This window comes from Engraulis encrasicolus, chromosome 1 (genome assembly GCF_034702125.1).
Source record: "Engraulis encrasicolus isolate BLACKSEA-1 chromosome 1, IST_EnEncr_1.0, whole genome shotgun sequence".
Lineage (NCBI taxonomy): Eukaryota > Metazoa > Chordata > Actinopteri > Clupeiformes > Engraulidae > Engraulis > Engraulis encrasicolus.
In genome coordinates, this window is record NC_085857.1 from 59,056,860 (window position 1) to 59,072,557 (window position 15,698).

A 15,698-nucleotide genomic window follows, 5' to 3' on the forward strand; every position below is an offset into this window, starting at 1 on the left:
AACCTGCATGGCTCTTACCAGTTGAGGAGTGGTGTAGGGGATAGTCCTCTGCATGTACCCACACCAACATGTCCTTATCTTGAGGTTGAGAGTTCGAATCATAAGGCTGGGGCAATCACTTTTTTGGCTGTTTTAGTTGTTTTTTATTGTTTACCAGCTTCTGCCTGTACAGAAGAACCAGTTCATGTCAGAAGCATATAACCCTATTTTATTAAAATGTAACATAAAATACAAACTTCTCTAAAAATGGTGAATCTGTCAATGGGGGATAGATTTACTCAACACCATGTGACCATCAAACCACAACTGACAACTTGGCATGGGAAAATGTGTCTATCAACCTCACATCAAGGTAAGAAAAGACCCATAAAAGTGTGTTGGTGTGTATGTGTAGTAGTTTACTATGTTGCTGTGTGTGAACTTATTTGCTCTTGATGCTTCACTATGTGTAGGCCTATGTTATGTTAGCAATTTAGCTTAGTATGTTAGCTACTGCTAGTTAGGCTAGCACTGTGTAGGCCTTTCATACAGATCTTTTTCTTGTATCATACATCTGCAGTGTATTTGGAAGTGATACGTTTTCATGTGATGCATTTCATGATGACATATTGCACATTTAACTTTTGTATAAACCAGTGTAGCAACCCTGTAGCAGTGTTAATTTCGTCAACCACGACGATGACGAAAATATTTAGTCAACGCCCCTTTTTCCCTTGACGATGACGAACTAAAAATTGCCTCAAGCAAATCAAAATATGTCGAAAATAAAAAAATATTTTCGTCAAGGAGACTAAGACGAGACGAAATTTACAAGCCATGGACGAATGGACATTAAAAAATATATAATTATGTATAATTAATTTGTAATTTATAATTGTAATATAGGCCTAAGTGTCTTGAACTTCATAGGTGATTGCGCGCTCACGCTGTGTTGCCTCGCTTATCTGCTGGCAGCCAATGCATGGCACGGCTCAGTCAGTAGTTCTGTAGCCTAGTAGTTCAGTGAGTCCATTTAAGTTGAGTTTAGGTCCTAAAACATTCCCAGAGAAAGAGAAAAAATAGCCGACGTTGAGAGAAGTGTTCATTTTGAAACATGTTCAACAACCCTCTTATCCATGACGAAGACATGTGTTTCTGCAGTAGGTAATGACAGTCGCGCCAATCCTCCTCTGATACTGTCATTCTAAACCTCCTCGAGCTTCCACTATTCTCCTTTTCACTTAGGCTGTCTTAGCCCGGCGTTCGTTGTCTGTTCTTTTTTTTGTAATGTTTGTTATATTTGTTGTTTAACCATATGAGTAGGCAGCAAGCAAATCATGAAGGTCGGATTTGTGAATTTATTTTAATCAGTCACCGCGGGAGCGCGCGCCAGCAGGGGGAAAGTTGGCCTGTCTAAAGTAACAGAGGCACGGCTACTGTAGTCTAGTTTTGAAAAGAATCAATGGATGGGCGATCGCTAAGGAGTTTTAAACTGTTGAGATTTGAAACTTTTTCTCGTCGAGAGCAACGCTAAAAGACCCAAGGAAGTCGACAGCATTTCCGTGCGTCTTCAGCGTCTTCCTAAGTTCCAAAAACTCTTTCCAGGTCATGCTTATCGAGCCTCGACACCCCCGACAAACAAAACAGCATTAGTGTTTAAATATTTGTATGTGCGTGCCCTTTCTATCATCCAGTCTGCATACCCCTGCCTAACTATTTTTCCTGGGACTTTTGCAGGGCATACGAAGTGGGCTCGCGCAATCTATTTAAGCCTATTCCACACATGCCGCACGAGTCATTATCGTTCTCTGCTCGCATTGCCAATTGAAAACAAAAACCGCTAACTTGCATAGTCTAACATCAGCAGTATTTTATCTGACTCGTGGTCATCGGGAAGCCACTATCAGGGAGACTTCTTGAACTTCATGCAGACTTGGGATGTCTGGTCTTCCCACTGCCGGCAATCTGCAGGCTTTAAGTCCCGCGGTCAGGTGAAGAAGAGCATGTAGCTTCCTCCGTGATCAAACTCAAAATGAAATATAATATGCAGCAGCTTCTAATGCACGAGAGAGAGAGAAAGAGAGAGAGAGAGAGAGAGAGAGAGAGTTGAATACGAGTCTGTCATTCAATAAAGCCACGTTAATTCCGAGCTGGACTCACTGGTAATTCATAACACGACAAGAGAGAGAGAGAGAGAGAGAGAGAGAGAGAGAGAGAGAGAGAGAGAGAGAGAGAGAGAGAGAGAGAGAGAGAGAGAGAGAGAGAGAGAGCCGCGTGAATGTGTGTGTGTGTGTGTGTGTGTGTGTGTGTGTGTGTGTGTGTGTATGTGTGTGTGTGTGTGTGTGTGTGTGTGTGTGTGTGTGTGTGTGTGTGTGATGCTCTTTTGCTCTATGATGTTGAAATTACTGATTTGGGTTTTGGTGGAAAATTACCAAGTAACAAGGTGAATATTTCCTGCAATAGGCAATATTAGTAATACTTTGTGAAATAACAATAGCCATTGTAGGTTATTTATTTTACACAATATTGACTAAAATGACTAAAAATTGAAATGTTGACTAAAATTTGAAATGTTGACTAAAATGACTAAAATGACTAAAATTTGACTATGACTAAAATTGATTTTCGTCATTTTGACTAAGACTAAGACTAAATTGGGAAGGCAATGACTAAAATATGACTAAGACTAAAATTGATTTTCGTCATTGTGACTAAGACTAAGACTAAATCAAAAAAAGCTGACGAAATTAACACTGCCCTGTAGTAACCCTGTGATCATGCCGTAGGGGCCTAATCCAACAAGTCCGCATGAAAGCCTTATTACTTATGCTCCACAGGCAGACGATATGGGACCACAAGAACTCTATGATCTATCAGCTCTTCTCAACACTCCAAAGGATAAACAACTGACTATGTTGTGAAGTCTGACACTATTTTGGGGGTCATGTTATTGCAAGTTGGATATATGGATCTCCTTCAGCCTCCAACTTCTAATAAAAGATTCAGAAATGGACAGCAAATAAATGACTAAATTGCCTAATGTGTTGAGGTTGATTTGTAATGTGTTCTTTGTAATGTATTGACAGTTGACTGTACGACTGGGTCTACATTTTAGAACAGATTGTTGTGCATTGTATGATTGTTGTGTCATTGTCTACTGTTTTTTTGTCACTCAAATGGAACGAAATGAAAAAAACTTGATATAAACCATTGTTCACATTTGTGGAATTAAAGTTCATGTTAGGCTATATTTGGTTTAAAAAGAGGGGTGGTAGCCTAGTGCATTAGTATAAACCAGCAATCAATAAGTCAACCAAGATTTTTTTTGGCTCTAAAGTGGGAAAACATACAACTTTTCATTTTGAAATCAAAAACTTAGAGCCAATATAGCTAAACATGCTGTGCTTGTTTACTTTAAACATTTAAAGATATCCAATGCAACAATGTAAACAACTTTATGGCGGCCTCTAGTGGTTCTGTCGAAAATGTGCATTGAACTAAATTAGACAGACATGGGCTGGATCTCAAATGGTGCACTTGTGCACTTCGGGCACTATGTTTCAGTGCGTAACTAATACGGCATGCACACTGAAACATGAACACTAAAGTGCACAAGTGCACCATTTGAGATTCAGCCAATGGCTTCGAGATTATGTGCGAATTAAATTTCTTCGTCTTCTGTAATTAGCCAGATTCCCTTCCTTGCATTCAGCTCTCTCCACTTCTAAGGGGCTTTATCAGCGATTCTCCCCCTTGCTTATGAGTTCGCTGCTTCGTCTATTCACTTCACACAACTGCAATCACGTTTGCACTTCCTTCAGATGGATACTATTATTTGATCCACTTGTTTCCGGCAGATATCCCCGTCTTTATTTCACATTTCCAGTAACTATATAGTACCTGTACATTAGGAGAACGAGGAGACAAAAGGCTATTGCTTATTTTGTTGTAATAATAAAGATTTGATTTCCAAGTCGAGGTGACAAGACACGTTTTTATCTTGTGTGGTGTTGAAAGTGAAAGTGGACACCCATAAGCCGGCTAGAGATCACGTTTTGTTTCCTCTTGATCGGCAACAACATTTTTAGCCTCGCTCGACTGTTTGTGTCTTTTGACATCAAGTAAAATGTGCGCCATCAGATTTCAACTCGTATACATTTGTGTAGCTTTGTAAACTAAAACGAGGTGGCGTGGACTTTGAGAATGCTAATGCATATATCCCAGTGCAGTGAATGAGTGATAAAATCCACATATTTGCTCTTTTGGCGTTCGGCTCTCTCCGTTTTGAAGCCCTTTTCCAATGTTCACATAAGCAAATTATTTGCCTGTCCAAACCTTTCATCTCAATTAGCTCGTGATTTATTTGCAGTCCCATTCGTTGTTTTCGTTGCATGCCAGCGTGATATTTTACAATCAGCTAGCCAGTAGCCAGCTTTCAGCGAGCTGCTGCTGCTTAGTTAGCAAACGAAGGGGATGAATGGGTCTCTCATTCATTCCACTCATACACCATAGAAATCTAGACGCCCCTAGCGGCCACAAATTCCACAACAACAAAGGGCGCGGCGCCTCCAGGCAAAACTGCAAGTGCTGTTTCGGAGCAGAACCACCAGATGGTGATGGAAATATTCCCATTTTCGCCATAACGGGCCAGTCAAGCAAAACCAAGCTATTTCATGACTATGAAAAAGTTTCATAGTGTTTCTTTAACTCTCTGCTAAGTACTAATTGCATTGATTTTTGCATCATTCTCGAAATATTTATGTCGATGGAGCATGTTAGATCTTTGAGTAGCAGCTACTAAATCATTCAAGATTTTTTTTTTTCTCATAACATTTGTTTTCAAATAACATGTCTGATTTTATGTAAGGCTTACATAAACGTTTTAGTTTTCAACACAAATCTTTTGTGTAAACCATTGTTTCTGTGCATTTTAGAGTTTGGAGTACATACTTGATTTGAGCTGCTAAAAACTAAACATTTAGTTATGGAATTAATGTTTTCAATCACTAATTGCATCACTTTAGGAGGTATTAATAGTGAATTTATGCAGCTTTTGATAGTTTTGGTCATCAAAAACGATTTGCATAATGTAAGATAAAAGACCTGTAAAGTCAAAAAGATGAATACATAAAGTAATATTTCCATGGATATGAATACATACCAAGTTAACCATGAGATGAAAACAATATTTGATGTTATACAATAGTTAGATCCGGTCAATTTATTTTGCGATATCTGATTGGATGAGACGCGTTCTACTGGCATTCTACGCGTCGGTAAGGAGGATGATGTCTAGGTGGACATCATCCTCGGAGACTCATCACACCTAATAATCACTCCGCCGTGGATAGAATGTAACCAGGGCCGCGCATTTTGAACTCACCATCATTCTATCTCATAGTCTACTGCGGAGAAAGTGAATGTAACCAGGGCCGCGTAGTTTGAACTCACCATCATTCTATTCCATTGTTCTATGCTGGACTAAGTTGGGCGCACGCACGCCCGCATGACAGAGAGCGTAGGCTATCCCAGTTGGTAGCTGGATTCTGGCAGAGAGGAAAGAAGTTATCTGATTCTAGTGCAGTTGTCTGGGCAGTTGGCAGACCTCTGCGGCCGATATTTCGTAGTCTTTTGAAGGCAATCGAACATGTAGCCTACTTTAAATACGGGGGATATGCGAGGATATGCGAGACAACGGACACTTTTTTGACACAGAGACAGAAAGGCTATGTCAGTCTACTGCAGTGTATGAGAACCGCTATAATCGGATCTCATTTGTGCTGCGGGAGAGGGAATGACGAGGAAGAGATGCCCAATAGCCTAGGCTATCAGCAATTGCCGTCCACCACGTGCAAATTAGTAGGCTACAAAGTGGGCATCTGGAAGCAAGATACCGTGTGCCATGCGATTTAAAATCATGGCCGCTTGGAACTGGAATGAGTTGCCTTTTCGTTTAGGAGGGAAAACGCGAACCCCTTTCTCGGGTTCGCACCCACATCAGACGTTTGCATGAGAAAGTGTTTCAGCAACAAAGTTGTATCCTAAACTTTAGCAGACATCGGGGTATCATAGGCCTACAAGGGATTGATTTGTGTGGTTGTGCGTGTGAGAACAGCGCTCGGATCTCATGCGGCACTGGAGAGGAAAGGACGGGGGGGGGGGGGGGTGTCTTTACGCAGCTAGCAGCAAGTTTGCGGTCCACAAAAATGTGAAAATCAATATCGGCTGAAAAAGGCTTATAAAATAGGCATCTAACTAAAATGTTGAAGTTGCACAGTGTTTTCATTTATCATGCATCATTTTAGTAAGCGAAGCCCAGTAGCAGTCCACACAGAAATGCACTTCACACCGTTTCATGGAACTTTGCGCGCTGGCGCTGTCAGCTTCACAGCTCGTCATTGCATAGCAACCATACAATCAATTCGGAGCTACCCAGACAGCACACTTACGTCTTGCCAACGTTGGCAAGATGCTTTTTGCCCGATGTAAAATACATCGGCACGACGTCTTTGAAAGGACCGTTTGCTCATCGGCAAGATGTTGGGCAGACGTCGGCAAATAGGCGACAGGCGATGGAGAGCCAACGTTATGCCGATATAATTATTTATAGTCCTACCATGAGCCGACGGTTGCCCGCCTTATATCCGCTCATGAGCCAATGTTTAACCGATTTAATTACGACCTACTCGACGTACCCCATCTGCGCGAGGAAAGCATCCGGACGTCTCGAGGAACAGCTGATTTTAGGTTGCAGTTATGAAACTAGCATGTCAGAAAATCACCTAGCATGCCAGAAAATCAGCTCTTTCCATAAACAAAAAGACGTCTGAATGTTCTCAACGCTGCAGTGGAATTCCGCCTTATTTGAGGTCTTCCTGCTTCACCATATGCCTCACCAATGAAAACACAAGAAATCATAGACGTTTTTCCATTTATTTTTTCCACAATTAAGCAAAATGTCCATCGTTGAATCATTCCTGCAGGAGAAAAAAAAATGTAAACATGGGCTGGATGTGAAAGTCACCCTTTAAATGAGAACATACCCTACAGTTTAGGCTATGACTTTGACATGTGAAAAGTTTACAACTATTTATTGAGAACAGTTTTTATAAGCCGGATTTCACCATCTACTGTATGTAGCCTAAGTCCTGCCTGTGGATGAAAAGTCTATCATCTATATTGACCCTTTTAATTTAAAAGTGTACTCGCTACTCTGTGGTATTTTTTATATAGTCATGGATAAGTGGGGCAGTCATTGGTAAGCGGTTAGGGTGTCCTGTAGCCCAGGGCTGAACAACCTAAAGGTTCATCTCCCAGCCCGCCAGGTATGTGGAGGGAGTAATTAACCAGTGCTCTCTCCTCCATCCTCCATGACTGAGGTACCCCAAGCATGGTACCTTCCCGCCACACTGCAACATACTGCTCCCTTGGGATGCCAATGTAGGCTGCACCCTTGCACAGGTGAGGCATAAAATGCAATTTCGTTGTGTGTATACTTGTGTGCTGTGTCACAATGGCAAAGGTGGGCTTTCACTTATATACACCTAGAGATTTTTTCCCCTGAGTCCAATGTTTGAGTCCAAACAGTTGAAACATGAACATTTCCAGTCAATATTTACAATGGAATAGCAGACCTCTGTCATATTCCCAAGGAATGGTAGCATCACATCTGCTGTGCTGTGCTGAGTCAAAGTAATTCATAAGCCTACTGGTTGTGTTTTCCCTGCCCATTCACTACTTTGATGGCCTGCAATTTATTCAGATGTGTTCTACAACTTTTTGATGAAACTTACATTTTACATTTGATACCACAAACTAGGCTTACTTGTTGTGCTGTGTGGATTTTTTTAGCAGGGATCTCACTTACCAATCAGCATGTTTTCCTCTTGTTACCAGTATCAGTCTGAACCTGGCTGGCCACCTGTGCACTTAACCATATGTGAACTCTGAGGGCAAGTGTAGAAGCCTGGCAAATAAAGACAGGAATAAGTCGGTCTCAGTATCACTGCGCAACTACATTCACAATGTAATATGTTGGTTTAGTTGATTTCTGTCCATCACAATTTAATATTATGGTTTACATTTAGGCATATAACTTTCACAATACCATATTACAGGGTATATACACCAATTTGAAGTCAAATTTACTACCATTTAATACCTTTTTTCACTACCTTTAGATCATTTTTACAACCATCACGGCACTTCATTGCGAGTCGTAACAAGACATTTTTTTGCAAAAAGACGCCCGAAAGGAAGCAGTGTGGCGGGACGGTACCATGCTCCGGGTATCTCAGTCATGGAGGAGAATGAGGGAGAGCACTGGTTAATTACTCCACCCACCAAACAGGCTGGTCGGGAGTCAAAACAACACCTTTTGGGCTAAAAGTCTCACCTAACTTCTTAATTTTTAATCACAATGCTTCAAATAAGAAAAAATAATGGCTCATTTTTCAAAAATAATACCTTTTAAGCAAATTTACAACTTTTAAGGCCATTAAATTTTGCCTTTTGAATTTATCAACTTTTAATACTTTTTACAACCCCGCGGACACCCTGTATTAGTTACATTTAGCTAGCTAGTGTCCTATTTGGTAAGGACATGTACAAGTGATGTAGGCTGTACAGCAGGGGTGGGCAACTTTCATTGTAAGGTGGGCCAACATTTTTAATTACCACAACCACATCACCACGCACTTCAGAGAATTTACAAAAGGATACTTCACTTTTTGTTTATTTATACCGGAATGCTTACACTATTGATTTATAGGGGGTTAAAAACTGTCCTTTTTCTTTTTTTTTTAAAGTGAGAAGTTGGGCTGCATGTGGCGCCCGAGCCTCCAGTTGCCCATCCCTGCTGTACAGTATCCTAACAGAAAGGCTCTCATAGTATTTCAAATAATGATCTATATAAAAACTGGTTATAATAGGTACAGTGCAGCATAAACAGGGTTGAGGGGGTGGTTTCTTTTATTTCGTTGTACCTACCGAGTAGTTTAGCCAATGTCTGTGTGACACGTTCATGCTGCCACCTCCACAGCATCCTCTTCACAACCGCAGGGGCAAAACACCTGAAAACATAATAGGCTAATGTAATCCTTTTTCAGTCCAAGATATAGACTAGAAAATGAGTGACAGCATCACAAACAGTTTGTATGCAAGTGTAGTGGACCCCCCATTTTTGTCTTTTTCTTATTCCCTTATTCTCATTCCCTGTCTTTTTGTTGTCCAGTCAGAAGTTGTCTTTTAGTTTAATTATGCTGTTGCACGTTTTCGCCAATAGATGGCATCATAGGACCAGCAATGAGTGCAGAGACTCTCTCTGGTGCAGTAGCCAGTGACTTCGGTTACATAAGAACGAAACGTGGAAGTGACAGGCTTTGTTATGATACAGAAGGCAGCGGTGTCAGCTGTACAGTTATGCTGAGGAAAATGTAAATAAACAACGAACTCAGCGAAACTCTACTTGAGGACCTTATTCATTAAGTGTGCAACATAAGCATTCACGCAATAATACCACCAGGTCACATTTAAGATTTAACTAATAGTATTTTGTTATGGATCTTATGTAGTGATAGACTTAGGCTACCATTTTTTCTTGTTATGGCATATCTGGCATATTACCAAGAGAAGGCTATGCAGTGAAGGCTATGAACTCAGGAGTTCTTTAACTTACTTATAGTAAGGGCTATGAATGTGATGCAATATTATTTTATCTCACTTCACGTGGTGTGTGTTTCATTGCAAGTTCATCAAAGAAAATCGTTGTGTTACATACCGTAGCCTATTTTGTAATGTCCTTTCAACCAGTCATCATGGGCTAGACAAGAATCAACAGCCCGACTCCAGCAGGAAACTTGATTACGGGAGCAGTATGCCTACATTTGTATTACAATAGAAAACGCTGTTAGACTACACACGACCTACATACAATGTGACATCTCAAACTATAACTTATAAAACCAAACAAAAACTCACCTGGTTGCTGGGTACGTTTGACACGTTAGCTAACTTGCTAACGGTAAGAAAAAGTGAGGTCGGATATCGATTAGAAACTCGATGAGGAGGTCATTCGAGACAGCATGACAGGTGAAGAGATTTATTTCAGCAACCTAATTTAATGTTTAATCAAGCCTGACTTGTAATGCTGAAACCTACATTTCAACAGAAATAATGGTAATGCCTAACTAAAAACGATTGCGGTGGCTAATACTACTGCTGCGACGTCCACTCCAGTAAAGTAAACGGAAAATGTTCGTTCCCTTGACAACTGAAATAATTTCAAACAGAGCTCGCGCTGCTCAGGTTGCAAGCAAGCAGGCGCTGGCTTTTGGTTTTGGGGTCTTCAAATGATCTGCAAAGCGTCGCGTTGCCGATGGTCGGGGTTAGGTTGGCAAACCATCGGCAAACTGTGTTTGGGACATTGTCAGATGATGGTCGGTGTTAAGTTGGCAAAGCATCGGGAGGAAACATTAGGAAATTGCTCGGTAAAACGTTGCGTTGCCGATGGTTGGGGTTATGTTGGCAAACCATTGGCAAACCATCGGAAGGGAACTGCAGGGAATTGATGGGCAAAGCGTCGTACTGCCGATGTTGGGGTTAAGTTGGCAAACCATCGGCAAACCATGGCAGGAAACCGTCTTTTTTGCCGCTATTTTGCCGATCTAAAACCAACCTAATTGGCATGACGATTATAAGGCAAAAAAGGCCTCGACGTTTTCCCGATGTCGCCGCCCAATAGCCAACGTCGGCAAGATGCTTCGTGCTGTCTGGGTACTTTGCTTAGCGGAGCAGGTAAACAAACCCAGACAGCACGAAGCATCTTGCCGACGTTGGCTATTGGGCGGCGACATCGGGAAAACGTCGAGGCCTTTTTTTGCCTTATAATCGTCATGCCAATTAGGTTGGTTTTAGATCGGCAAAATAGCGGCAGAAAAGACGGTTTCATGCCATGGTTTGCCGATGGTTTGCCAACCTAACCCCGACATCGGCAGTGCGACGCTTTGCCGATCAATTCCCTGCAGTTCCCTTCCGATGGTTTGCCAATGGTTTGCCAACCTAACCCCAACCATCGGCAACGCAACGTTTTGCCGAGCAATTTCCTAATGTTTCCTCCAGATGCTTTGCCAACTTAACACCGACCATCAACTGACGAATGTCCCAAACACAGTTTGCCGATGGTTTGCCAACCTAACCCCGACCATCGGCAACGCGACGCTTTGCAGATCATTTGAAGACCCCAAAACCAAAAGCCAGCCCTGCTTGCTTGCAACCTGAGCAGCGCGAGTCCTGTTTGAAATTATTTCAGTTGTCAAGGGAACGAACATTTTCTGTTTACTTTACTGGACGTCGCAGCAGTAGCCACCTCAATCGTTTTTAGTTAGACGGCATTACCATTATTTCTGTTGAAATGTAGGTTTCAACATTACAAGTCAGGCTTGATTAAACATTTAATTAGGTTGCTGAAATAAATCTCTCCACCTGTAATGCTGTCTCGAAGGACCTCCTCGTCGAGTTTCTAATCGATATCCGACCTCACTTTCCCTTACCGTTAGCAAGTTAGCTAACGTGTCAAACGTACCCAGCAACCAGGTGAGTTTTTGTTTGGTTTTATAAGTTATAGTTTCACATTGTATGTAGGTCGTGTGTAGTCTAACAACGTTTTCTATTGTAATATAAGTGTAGGCATACTGCTCCCGTAATCAAGTTTCCTGCTGGAGTGGGGCTGTTGATTATTGTCTAGCCCTGCCCATGATGACTGATTGAAAGGACATTACAAAATAGACTACGGTATGTAACACAACGATTATCTTTGTTGAACTTGCAATGCACAGGAAACACACACTACGTGAAGTGAGATACAACAATATTGCATCACATTCATAGCCCTTACTATAAGTAACTCAACTAATGTGTTGCTCTCGTTTTCACAGTCAATTCTCCACAAGTCAAAATCAGATCAACAGACAGGGACCTTCAGCCTTCTCTTGGGAATATGCCAGATAAGCCATAACAAGAAAAAATGGTAAGTCTATCCTTACATAAGATCCATAACAAAATACTCTTAGTTAAATCTTAAATGTGACCTGGTGGCATTATTGCGTGAATGTTCATGTTGCACACTTAATGAATAAGGTCCTCAAGTGTGTAGAGTTTCGCTGAGTTCGTTGTTTATTTACATTTTCCTCAGCATAACTGTACAGCTGACACCGCTGCCTTCTGTATCATAACAAAGCCTGTCACTTCCACGTTTCGTTCTTCTTATGTGACCGAAGTCACTGGCTACTGCACCAGGGAGGGCCTCTGCACTCATTGCTGGTCCTATGATGCCATCTATTGGCGAAAACGTGCAACAGCATAATTAAACTAAAAGACAACTTCTGACAGGACAACAAAAAGACAGGGAATGAGAATAAAGGAATAACAAAAAGACAAAAATGGGGGGTCCACTACACTTGCATACAAACTGATTGTGATGCTGTCACTCATTTTCTAGTCTATATCTTGGACTGAAAAAGGATTACATTATTATGTTTTCAGGTGTTTTGCCCCTGCGGTTGTGAAGAGGATGCTGTGGAGGTGGCAGCATGAACGTGTCACACAGACATTGGCTGAACTACTCGGTAGGTATAACGAAATAAAATAAACCACCCCCTCAACCGTGTTTATGCTGCACTGTACCTATTATAACCAGTTTTTATATAGACCATTATTTGAAATACTATGAGAGCCTTTCTGTTAGGATACTGTACAGCAGGGATGGGCAACTGGAGGCTTGGGCGCCACATGCAGCTCAACTCCTCACTTTAAAAAAAAAAAAAAAGAAAAAGGACAGTTTTTAACCCCCTATAAATCAATAGTGTAAGCATTCAGGTATAAATAAAGAAAAAGTGAAGTATCCTTTTGTAAATTCTCTCAAGTGCGTGGTGATGTGGCCCACCGATTGTGGTAATTAAAAATGTTAGCCCACCTTACAATGAAAGTTGCCCACCCCTGCTGTACAGCCTACATCCCGTGTACATGTCCTTACCAAATATGACATTGTTAATGCCTAAAAGTTATATGTCTAAATGTAAACCATAATATTAAATTGTGATGGACAGAAATCAACTAAACCCACATATTACATTCTGAATGTAGTTGCGCAGTGATACTGAGACCAACTATTCCTGTCTTTATTTGCCAGGCTTCTACACTTGCCCTCAGAGTTCACATATGGTTAAGTGCACAGGTGTCCATCCAGGTTCATGCTGATGCTGGTAACAAGAGGAAAACATGCTGATTGGTAAGTGAGATCCCTGCTCAACAAAAATCCACACAGCACAACAAGTAAGCCTAGTTTGTGGTATCAAATGTAAAATGTAAGTTTCATCAAAAAGTTGTAGAACACATCTGAATAAATTGCAGGCCATCAAAGTAGTGAATGGGCAGGGAAAACACAACCAGTAGGCTTATGAATTACTTTGACTCAGCACAGCACAGGAGATGCTACCATTCCTTGGGAATATGACACAGAGGTCTGCTATTCCATTGTAAATATTGACTGGAAATGTTCATGTTTCAACTGTTTAAAAACATTGGACATTGGAGATGAACCAGCAACCTTTGGGTTGTTCAGCCCTGGGCTACAGGACACCCTAACCGCTTACCAATGACTGCCCCACTTATCCATGACTGTATAGGAAATACCACAGAGTAGCGAGTACATTTTTAAATTAAAAGGGTCAATGGGTGGGAGACGTGACGCCTTGTTTTTTCGTAACATTGGTTAAAAACCTACAAAACTGTTATTTTCCTTTAAAAAACAAATGTCAATGAAAGAAGATGTGGTACATTATGTTTCATATTAGTCTTAGATGAGAAGAAACATTTTTGTTAAGATTTATGTAAAGGTTTATATGTCAAATTTCCTGCAGTGTGACTGTAACATTAATGAAACAATATATAATAATATATATATAAATTAACCAACAACATTTTGAATAATGTATGAAGCATTTGGCATGATTGCATAAATCTTAACTTTAGATTAAGATATGTGAATGTGGAAAAAACTCAAGACAGTAATATTAACTACAAGTTAAATTTCGTAACACAAATTGCGTCCTGTGGGGTGACATGTATGTCAATGTTCGTGAATGGGCAGCTGCAAGGCCAAGTACAAGGGTCTTAAAGACTGGCTCCTAACCAGTCAGTACCTCAGTTATTGGAGAGTGCTGTGGAAGTTTAAGGTGACTCTTAACCTCTTAATATGTCTTCATATTGCAATCTTTCTGTCACGCAATGCTTAGATTCATTTTATGGTGTCCTGTGGTGTGACTGCTCTTATAGGAGGAAAAAAAAGTTTTGTATTAATTAAAACACATATTAAGATTAAACACAATATCATGATCAAGTTAGCATAAGCTTAGATGTCAGTCATGTATACAAAATGATTAAAATGGCCATAATGCAGTGAATTCCCCGTGGTGTGACTCCATTTTCCTGCGGTGTGACATGCCTCTGCTATGTGTTGATGCAGGACACATTTTCCCAAAAATGGCAAAAATAAGGTGAAATTCTACAGACCACTAAGTGCTTTATTTTTTTCTATTTTTTCCCAATTTTTATCCATCATTTTTTTCAGGAATTTGAAAAACTTTTTTTTTTTTTTGCGTTACGCCCTTAAACGTCAACCACCCCTATATAGATGATAGACTTTTCATCCACAGACAGGACTTAGGCTACATACAGTAGATGGTGAAATCCTGCTTACAAAAACTGTTCTCAATAAATAGTTGTAAACTTTTGACATGTCAAAGTCATGGCCTAAACTGTAGGGTATGTTCTCATGTAAAGGGTGACTTTCACATACAGCCTATGTTCACAGATTTTTTTTTTCTCCTGCAGGAATGATTCAACGATGGACACTTTGCTTAATTGTGGAAAAAATAAATGGTTAAACGTCTATGATTTCTTGTGTTTTCATTGGTGAGGCATATGGGATAAGCACTGATCAGGAAGACCTCAAATAAGGCGGAATTCCACTGCAGCGGTGAGAACATTCAGACGTCTTTTTTGTTTATGGAAAGAGCTGATTTTCTAGCATGCTAGGTTCATAACTGCAACCTAAAATCAGCTGTTCCTCGAGACGTCAGGATGCTTTCCTCGCGCAGATGGGGTACGTCGAGTAGGTCGTAATTAAATCGGGTAAATGTTGGCTCATGGGTGGATATAAAGCGGCTAAACGTCGGCGAGATGCATGTAAATAAATGCATCGGCAAGACGTCTTTGAAAGAGCGGCAGCTCATCGGCCAGATGCTGGGCAGACGTCGGGATAGCCAATGCATCGGTAAAACGTAGGCATTCCATCGGATGCCGCTCTTTTGCCGCACGTCTGCCCAACATCTTGCCGATGAGCAAACGCTCTTCTATAGACGTCTTGCCGATGTATTTTACATCGGAAAAAATACATCTTGCCGACGTTGGCAAGACATAAGTGTGCTGTCTGGGAAGTATGATTAAGGTAACTAATAAACACGAATTCGAACATTTATTCTGGTATTTTGTTGGCAAATGAACTATTGTATAAAAGCAATATGACCCGAGTGGGAGGGATGATGTGCACTATAGGTATTTTATGGCTGAGTTTTGTTATCACGGGTCAAATGACCCGAACACCACAGGTGTATGCAGCTTATGAACACAACACAAGGGTTAATTTTGCTTCTGTCTGTACA

At 40.9% G+C, this 15,698-nt stretch overlaps 3 long non-coding RNA genes across 4 annotated transcripts; 2 read left to right on the plus strand and 1 right to left on the minus strand.

The window, feature by feature from the left end:
* Positions 1-203: 203 nt before the first annotated feature.
* LOC134456201 (uncharacterized) lies at positions 204-3,198 on the plus strand. Its single transcript, XR_010036260.1, has 2 exons — positions 204-352; positions 2,817-3,198. It is a non-coding gene; the product is annotated as an uncharacterized LOC134456201 (long non-coding RNA).
* A 3,695-nt stretch (positions 3,199-6,893) lies between these two features.
* On the minus strand, positions 6,894-10,203 carry LOC134456135 (uncharacterized). Its single transcript, XR_010036224.1, has 5 exons — positions 9,958-10,203; positions 9,758-9,857; positions 8,968-9,050; positions 7,847-7,945; positions 6,894-6,956 (listed from the first exon to the last, which is right to left on the minus strand). It is a non-coding gene; the product is annotated as an uncharacterized LOC134456135 (long non-coding RNA).
* A 1,470-nt stretch (positions 10,204-11,673) lies between these two features.
* LOC134456185 (uncharacterized) lies at positions 11,674-14,935 on the plus strand. Of its 2 annotated transcripts, XR_010036252.1 has the most exons (5): positions 11,674-11,769; positions 11,913-12,004; positions 12,520-12,602; positions 13,166-13,264; positions 14,869-14,935. It is a non-coding gene; the product is annotated as an uncharacterized LOC134456185 (long non-coding RNA). The 2 variants fall into 2 exon arrangements; XR_010036250.1 differs by lacking the exon at positions 14,869-14,935 and having other exon boundaries at positions 13,166-13,452.
* The last annotated feature ends 763 nt before the right edge of the window (positions 14,936-15,698 follow it).